The sequence below is a fragment of the Colobus angolensis genome, unplaced genomic scaffold, assembly GCF_000951035.1.
Source record: "Colobus angolensis palliatus isolate OR3802 unplaced genomic scaffold, Cang.pa_1.0 Scaffold8, whole genome shotgun sequence".
Classification (NCBI taxonomy): Eukaryota; Metazoa; Chordata; class Mammalia; order Primates; family Cercopithecidae; genus Colobus; species Colobus angolensis.
The window spans coordinates 6,995,733-7,004,733 of NW_012121820.1; the positions used below are offsets into that span (position 1 = coordinate 6,995,733).

The 9,001-nt window shown below is 46.8% G+C and overlaps 1 protein-coding gene across 5 annotated transcripts in view; it reads left to right on the plus strand.

Moving 5' to 3' along the window:
• Positions 1-9,001, plus strand: part of SLC13A3 (solute carrier family 13 (sodium-dependent dicarboxylate transporter), member 3) — a 130,368-nt gene that overhangs the window by 80,278 nt on the left and 41,089 nt on the right. The gene's annotated exons all lie outside the window — the stretch shown is intronic.

Genomic DNA, 9,001 nt, shown 5'->3' on the forward strand with positions numbered 1-9,001 from the left:
CTAGTTTTTTGTATTTTTTAGTAGAGATGGGGTTTCACCATGTTAGCCAGGATGGTCTCGATCTCCTGACCTCGTGATCCGCCCTTCTCGGCCTCCCAAAGTGCTGGGATTACAGGCTTGAGCCACCGCGCCCGGCCGATATAACTATTTTAAAAGGAAGATTTGAATTGATATATATGTGGGCAGAAATGGCTAGTTGAACCCCAGCATCCATTCTCCCTTTGTTCTTTTAGGAATAGAACCCAATGCTTTCCTCTCTGAGGAAAGGTTGAAACTACCAGCTCCTCTTGTGATAAGACTTGGTCAGGTAACTGAGTCTGGTCAATGGAATGTGAGTGGAAGTGATGTGTGCAACTTCCAGGTTCTGCCCTTTCTGCCAGGTGGAATGTGAATATGACCCAAAGACCCATCCCCAGGATGACCCGAGACTCAGAGACAGGAGCCACATCTTGAGAGATAGATGGCAGATCTGCCCCTGTGGCTTTGGATCTTTTACCTCAGTGAACACAACAAGCATTATCCATGAAACCATAGGTTTTGTGTGCTAGTTCTAGTTTTTAAAATATGAATTAAATTAAATATATATCTGTTAAAACTTAAATGTTTATCCATGTACCATCTCTAAGTTAACCTCACTGATAGTCACATGAGTATTTCCCTGTCATACACTAAGGGATCCTGCTTATTTTATTTTCACGGCAGCCCTGAACACTAGAAATGATTATATGTACTTTACAGATGAAGTTCGGAGAGGTGAGATGATGTGTTCAGGATCATAGCATTGGCAAAGTGGCAGAGTCAGCTCTACGCAAGTGTGGGGTCTTCCATGAGGAAGGGAAGAGAAGCTTTATGGCATGGATTAACAAATTCTGTCTACAAATGACCAAATAATAAATACTGCAGGCTTTGTGGGCCACTCTGTTGCAACTACTCAACGCTGCCCTTGCAGTCAGAAAGCAGCCACAGATAAAACAAATGAGCAGGTGTGGCAATGTGCCAATAAAATTGTATTTATGGGTGCTGAAATGAAAATTTCATATAATTTTCATAACAGGAAATATTCTTCTATAGATTTTTTTCAACCATTTCAAAATGTAAAAGCCATTTCTAGTTGGCAGGCCACACAAAAACAGGCGGCAGGCTGGATTGGGTCTGCATATTTTGGTCACTGACCCCAGCTGTACAATATTGGCTTTCTTGACTTTCAAACTGTTTCCCTTAAGAGAACTGCCTGATGGTCACCCTGGGGTGGCAGCAAGCACCTGGGACTCTGCCCTTTCCCCCATTTCAACCCTAGTTAGACTCAGTTTATTCATTTTGTACACTGGGCTTCTGAGCAATGATAACCAATGTTTACTGTGCACTTAGTTTATGTGCGGACTCTTAGGTGGGCCTTATATCTGAATGAGATGGAACAAGCATTGAACTCATTTAGAGAAATGGAAATAATTGAGGAAGGAATTAAAAAGAGTCCCCCCACCCCCCGTTACCCAGTTTCCAAACAGTGGCTCTGGTATTTTGAATCCAGGCTGGCTGACTTCAGAGCCTGCGTTCTCAGGCTCCATTATTCTGCCTCCCACATGAGACTTTTTACGAAGTGGCAAAGCAAATGATTGAAAGCCAAGTCCCTCATTATGAGAATAAAAAATCTGAGACTCAGGAAGGAGAAGGGACTTGCCCAAGGCCACACACAGTGTTGGCCATGCAGTGAAGTCCAGAGTCTTTTTCCATGCTGCAGGATGTCAGGAGGGAGGGGACCCTGGGGGTTGGGACAGATACCTGCCTTTACAGGCCATGGGATCAGGGAGAAGGAATTGGTTAATGATCAGCCTCTAAGACCTAAAACAAGGCTAATTCCAGTGCAAAGAGAGCTATTCCCTTTCATCCAGTTCTGAGCTTTGACCAGGTGGCAGGAGGCGAGGACAGGGGTGGAGGGAGTAGGGAGTAGAGATTCTGCCAGTGGGCTAGGAGAGGCACGAGGAAGTTCTAGGAGCTATAGGTTCATGAGGGACATCTGTAGCACCAGCAGCAACCATAATCATCATGTGAGCTGAGCTCTCATTTTCTGAGCAAACACCACATGCCAGATACCGTGCTAATTTTTTTATATTCATTAGCTCATCTGATCTTCGTAATTGTACTGGGAGGTAATGATGCCCATTTTATAGATGAGGAAACTGAGGCTCAGAGAAGCAAAATGATTTGCCCAAAGTAACATGGTGATTTGCTGAGCTCTGCCTGAATCCAGAATCTGTGCTTATAAGCACCTTGCCATGGTGCCTGGTACAGAGGAGGCAGAACCTAGGGCAGGGTGGGTCTCTCTGGATAAGACTCCAGAGGTCCTCAGACTTGGAGGGCAGCCCCTTTGCCTTTCTCCAGTTCCTTTACCCAGTTCTGTGCCCTGCACTATCCGGGGGACCCAGGGACCATGTGAGTGATGGCTTTGCCAATGTCCCTCTGCATGCATGCTCTCATTAGGTCCTCCACCACAGCCCTGTGGGGAGGCACTATTAGCATGCCCATTTTACAGAGGAAGAAACTGAAGCTCACAGCCATGATTGGCCCAATGTCCCTTGGCCAGTAAGGGACCCACCTGGATTTTGTTTTTGTTTTTTAGAGACAGGGTCTTCCTCTGTCTCCTAGGCTGGAGTGCAGTGGTGCAATCAGCTCGCTGCAGCCTCAAACTCGCGGGCTCAAGTGATCCTCTAGCCTTGGCCTCCCAGAGCACTGGGATTACAGGCATGAACCACTACATCTGGCCCTCCACCTGGCTTTTGAATCTAAACTCTTTCGCCTCCTTTTTTTCTGTCATAGACAGCTAGCTTGCCATCTACATCTTTCTTTTATAGGAAGGCCCAGGATACCACCCTTCACAACACAAGGGTCTTTAATGTTGGGTGAAGCATTGTCTTCATCCATAAGCTAACCCACCTTCTGCAACTTTCCTCATCTGTAAAACAAGGACATTGCCTCTTATGTGAGAAACAAGAGCCAGGTACATAGGAAGTGGTTAATATATGGCAGTTGTATTAAAAACTACCTATGAGACTTACAGGCATTGGAGGCACAGGTAATAAGACCTTCTACCTCGATGCACCTTGGCATTTCCCCTCCTACTTGAGCAGGATTGATTTGCTTCCTGGTTTACCATCTGTCTCCTCCGTAGACTCCAAGCTCCGTGAAAGGCCTATCAATCTTTCTCATTGTCATGAATCTTCACTGGTGCAGTCTTGTGCACCTAAGACACTGTTGGTACATAGTAGATGTTCAGTAAATGTGTGGAATTAATGAATACACAAATAGACCATTGAACTAACTGTTCTAAGCCTCAGTTTCCTCAAACCTAAAACGGGGATAATAATCCTCACTACCTAGGCTGGCATGAGTGCTAAATGAATAAATGGACATAAGCCTGCTTCACCTGGAGGCTTTTGACCTTCCCTGGAGTGCTGTTTACCTAATTTGACACAAGAACTCTTTCCTGAGGGCCCTCTTCGTGTCAAACTTTAAGAACATCTTAGACATACCAGGGAGGCTAGACTGGAGTTATCAGTTTCATGTCAGACCTGCTAAGTGCCAGGTGGGTGCCTTGGAAATGGACCAAGGTTCAGGGGGTGGGAGATCCAAAGTTCTGGGTATAATCCTGACTCTGCCACTGACCCACTGGGTCCTCTTGATCCCAACTTTAGGCCATCTCTCTGGGCCTCAGTTTCCCCAGTTGTCAAGAGGAAGGTAATAAACTTTGCATAGCTCTCTAAGGCTGCTTGGAGACAGCTGTAAGATCATAAATGTGAAAGTTCTCAGTCCCCTGGCCTGACACAAACTCAAGGGTTGGTATGATGTGAATAGGACCCTACAGAAGCATCAAGCTTCTAATCAACTGGTGATTTCTGAACCCAGAGAAGTCTCTCTGGGGACTTTGCCCCACTGGCCTGTTTCCACGTGGTCTTTTGGGTCACTGAGGTCACAGGAAGCACAGGGGTGGATCCTGTGTAAATACCTAAGAGCGCCACTCAGCACCAGGTTTTCCAGTTTCATCTTCTTGACTTTACCATCACCATCATCATCATCATCATCATCAGAAAATCCCTGGTATTAACATTTTTTACATTGGTAATCTCCGTAAGGAAAAAGCAAAACTCCTTCCTGATCTTACATGATAAAGCAAATTACTGTCTAGAGTTCTGCGTGTACAAATACCCTTCACTGCCTTATTTATAGCACATACAATCTCTTATCAGGGCTCTTCAACTCAGATGCAGAGCAAACGGGGTCAGATGGGGGCTGTGGCACACTGGTGAGCTCAGTTTCCCTATCTGTAACCTCAGACAAGTTGCTGTCTACCCTGGCTGCATAAAGGAATCACCTGCACAGCACCCAGGTGGGAAGAGGGTAGAGTGAGCTAGAGATGGTGAGGGCTGGGGTCACCAAGTCAGAGTTCTTACTCTCTGGCCATCCCCTGGGAACAACTTTGCCCCCAACCTTAGTGTGCTATTAATAGTCCCTTGCTTCCTACTTCAGTGCCCCGGACCCTGGCCTCATGCATGGCATGTGGACCTGTTCCCAGCACTCGTGCCCAGGGGCCCTTATTCCTATGGCCCAGGGCAGCTGACTCAACTTTCACCTTCAGGCCCCCGCAGGGGGTCCACAGGGCCAGCTCCAGGCACAGGAAAAATGACACAGTCAGCCACCAGGAAATCCCGTTCCCTCAGTACCGACGGGGTACCACGAGAGCAGCCTGTGGTGGGGAAGAGACTTCCCCAAGCCTCAGGCGAGACAAGGAATGTCCACATGGCTGTGTATGTGGCCTGACTTCCATGTGAAGGAAAATCCCACGTGAAAAAGAAAAACAATCAAACTTCTTTTGTGTCTTGCTTGGGTTCCTAAAGAGTGCCAGTGGCCTTCACCAAAGACCCCAGGAATACACTAGTAATGAAACAAGCTGAGTTATCATTTACAGCAGCAGTGAGGGGGTGGGGCACACATGCCATGAGCTACCCTGAGTGTCTCAGAAAGAGGGTATTAAAAGGAACCCAGGACAGGATCTGGGCTGGAGGTTGGGCACTGAGAGAGACCAGAGGCAATTCTGAGCTGGGTAAGGAAGGAGAAGTAACTCCTTTAGCAAGAGAGGGGGATGTGGTGATTTTGAGGGTGTCACAACCACCTTGCCCTTGGACAAGATTATGAAGTGGACTTTTCATAGTCTCAGAGTGTCTTTGTCTGAGGTCAGTGTTCTGTTAGATTGTGGAGGTCCAACAGGAGAACAAAGTAACCTGGCTCTGAGTGTCAGAATCATTCCATACGCTCTGTTTTCTTCTTTCTCAATGGTAACCCACATTTACTGAACTTTTGCTAGTACTCAGCTTCCTGTTAAATTCTTTCTGTCTTTTTTTTATTATTTTATTTTATTCTATTTTATTTTTTTGAGATGGGGTCTTGTTCTGTCACCCAGGATGGAGTGCAGTGGCATGATCACGGCTCACTGCAGCCTTGACCTCCCCAGCTCAAGCAATCCTCCCTGCCCAGCCTCTTGAGTAGCTGGGACTACCCAGCTCTGTTGAAGTCTTTATATCAAGATTGGTAAACTGTGGCCCTTCACATCCAGCCTACTGCTTGTTTTTTATACAGCCTGGGAGCTAAGAATCGTTTTCGTATTTTTAAGTGGTTGAAATAAATCAAAAGAAGAAAAATATTTTGTGACGTGAAAAATTATATGATATTCAAATTTCAGCCCAGGCGTGGTTGCTCACGTCTGTAATCTCAGCACTTTGGGAGGCCGAGGTGAGAGGATCGCTTGAGCCCCAGAGTTAGAGACCAGCCTGGGCAACAGAGCAAGACCTCCCTTTTACAAAAAAAACAAAAACAACAACAAAAAAAAACCACAACAATTAGCTGGGCATGGTGGCACACGCCTGTGGCCCCAGCTACTTGGGAGACTGAGGTGGGAGGATCACTTGAGCCCAGGATATCGAGGCTGTTGTGAGCTGAAATCATGCCACTGCCTTCCAGCCTGGGCAACAAAGCGAGACCCTGTCTCAGAAAAAAAAAAAAATTGTTTTTTGATGTCCCTCAAATAAAAGTTTAGCCACACTCAAGCATTGATGTATTGTCTGTGGCTGATTTTCTGCTCCTATGGCAGAGATATGTTGTTATGACAGAGACCTCATGGCCCCCCAAAACCTAAAGTGTTTACTATCTGGCTTTTTACAGAATTTTGCTGATCCCTGCTTTTAATAGGTTAACTCTTGTTTTTTGTTTTGTTTTGTTTTTTTGTTTGTTTTGAGACGGAGTTTTGCTCTTGTTGCCTAGGCTAGAGTGCAGTGGTGCTATCTCGGCTCACCGCAACCTCCGCCTCCCAGGTTCAAGCAATTCTCCTGTCTCAGCCTCCCCAGTAGCTGGGATAACACCCATGCACCACCATGCCCAGCTAATTTTGCATTTTTGGTAGAGACAGGGTTTCTCCATGTTGGTCAGGCTGGTCTTGAACTCCCAGCCTCAGGTGATCCGCCCACCTCAGCTTCCCAAAGTGCTGGGATTACAGGTGTGAGCCACTGCACCCGGCAGTAGATTAACTCTTTAATCCTCATGACAATCCTAGAGCAGTTACTTCCATCTTATAAATTAAAGAACTGAGGTATAGGGAGATTAAGGGATATACCCTAACCAGGGTTTCTCAACTTCATTACCAGTGACATTTGGGTGGGATAATTCTTTGCTGGGGTGGGCTGACCTGTGAATTGCAAGATGTTTAGCAGCATTTCTGGTCTCTAACTAATAGATGCCAGTAGTACTTTGCCCTTCCACCCAAGTTGTGATAACCAGAAATGCCCCCAGACATTGCCCAACATCCTTTGGGTACAGAATTGGCCCTCGCTGGGAACCACTGACCTAAAGTCAGATAGTGAGTGATGGAACTAGGATTTGAACCCAAGACTGATGTGTTTGGCCACCAGCCACACACCCAACTCCCAGGGGTGGGTTATTTTACTCTTAGTGGTGGTCCTAGCTGCAAGAACATTTAATTCATTCTAATTTTCTTTTCCCCAAAACACTGTCAAAGGCTGCTGGGGAGTCTGGTCTATCAAGCAGAGCAATAACTTTATTATTTTTTGTGTTTGTTTTAAGAGACAAAGTCTTTCTCTGTCACCCAAGCTGGAGTGCAGTGACATGATTATACCTCACTGCAGCCTCCAACTCCTGGGCTCAACTGATCCTCCACCTCAGCCTCTGGAGTAGTTGGGACTACAGGCATGCACCACCACACCCAGCTAATTTTTTAGAAAACATTTTTTAGAGATGGAGTCTCACTATCTGGCCCAGGCTGGTTTCAAACTCCTGGGCTCAAGCAATCCTCCTGCCTCAGCCTCCTGAGTAACTGGGATCATAGGCATGAACCACCACACTCGACCAGAGAAATAACTTTAAAAACAAAGTCAGCTCCTGTCCTGAGCCTCCTCTGCTCAAATGCTACCCTAGTTCCCACATGACTCAGAGGAGAAGCCATAGTCCTTCCTGTGAGCTCTGAGATCCCTGCATGATCCCACCCACTTCCTACCAGCTCTACCCCCTGCCACTTCTCTTACCTCCTCTTACTCTTCTCCTCCCTTAGGCCCCTGCAGCCCCACTGGCCTCCCCTTTGCTTCCTGGGTGTGCTCCTACCCCAGGGCCTTTGCACCTGTTCTTTCTTGCCCCAGATGTTTGCATGGCTCACCCCCTCACCTTCAGGTCTTGGTTCGAAGTCAAATTTTCCTTCTCTATCAGACTCTCTTTGAGCCTTGGTGTCTCACCCAAGGATGCCTGGCTCCTTCCCTGCCTTGCATGGCATGCATCTTCATTTGACATACTGCATATGTTACTTAGTCATGTGTGGTCTGTCTCCCCCACCGGATATCAGCTCCATGAGGACATGGACTTTCATCTTTCGTCACTCAGCACCAGGTACATGGGAGGTGCTCCACAGCAATTTGCTAATGGATCAATTGGCTAGGGTTCATGTGCCCCAGTTGGGCTCTGGGTTCCAAGTTGCACCAAGCTCTTATCTCAAAATAGCTGAAACACATCCACCACTTATTACTCTCAGGGTCTCTATGGTCACCAGCCAAATCCAGCCACCATCATCTTAGATGGAAAATGCAGCAGATCCAGAACTGGGCTCCCAATTTCCATTTTTGCCCCTTCCCCTACATCCATTCTCTCGGACCAGGCCCAGAGATGTTTGCAACATGTAAATCATATTGTCTTGGGCATTAAATCCTGCAGCAGGACCCCATCCCTGATTTAGTTCCCATTGGCCTTTGCCCACTCCGTCCCCATCCCCCATCTCCCCTACACTTTTCCTATACACCCCTTTCCCAGCACGTGGGGCTTCCTCAGTTCTTCATCTCAGCCAAGCGCCTCCTTACTGCCAGGCCTTTGTGCTTGCTGTTCCTGTTTCCTTGCACCCTCTTCCCAGGGCTCTTCATAGGATGGATTCCATTTTATCCTTGAGGTCTCAGATCTGATGCCATCAGCACACAGTGTCTTCTCTGTTGAAGAGAGAGCCCACCTACTCGCCTCTCTACGTTCCAGTCACATTGCCCAGTTCTATTTCCTCCATACATTTGTCCCTACCTAAAATTTTCTTTATTCGTTTATTGCCTGTCTCCCCTTCTAGAGTATGACCTCCATGGAAGCCAGGGGCCTTGTTCTATATTGTTCACAGAGTACCCTGAGAACATAGTCAATAACACATAGTAGGTGCTCAATAAATACTTTTTGGATGGATGGATGAATGAATGAATGAATGAATGGACAATTGGGGTCATCCAACACATTGATGATTCATTACCATTCATAGCTGGCCTTTCACAACTTTGACAATGGCTGCTCAGGTAAGCCTAGGCTTGAGTTATGGATTGTCAAGCAGCTCTGCAACTAAACCCCTACCAACAGGCCTGGGCACATCTTCACATATGGATGGCAGGACAGGAGGATAAAATGCTGAATGATTTTTCTTTTTCCT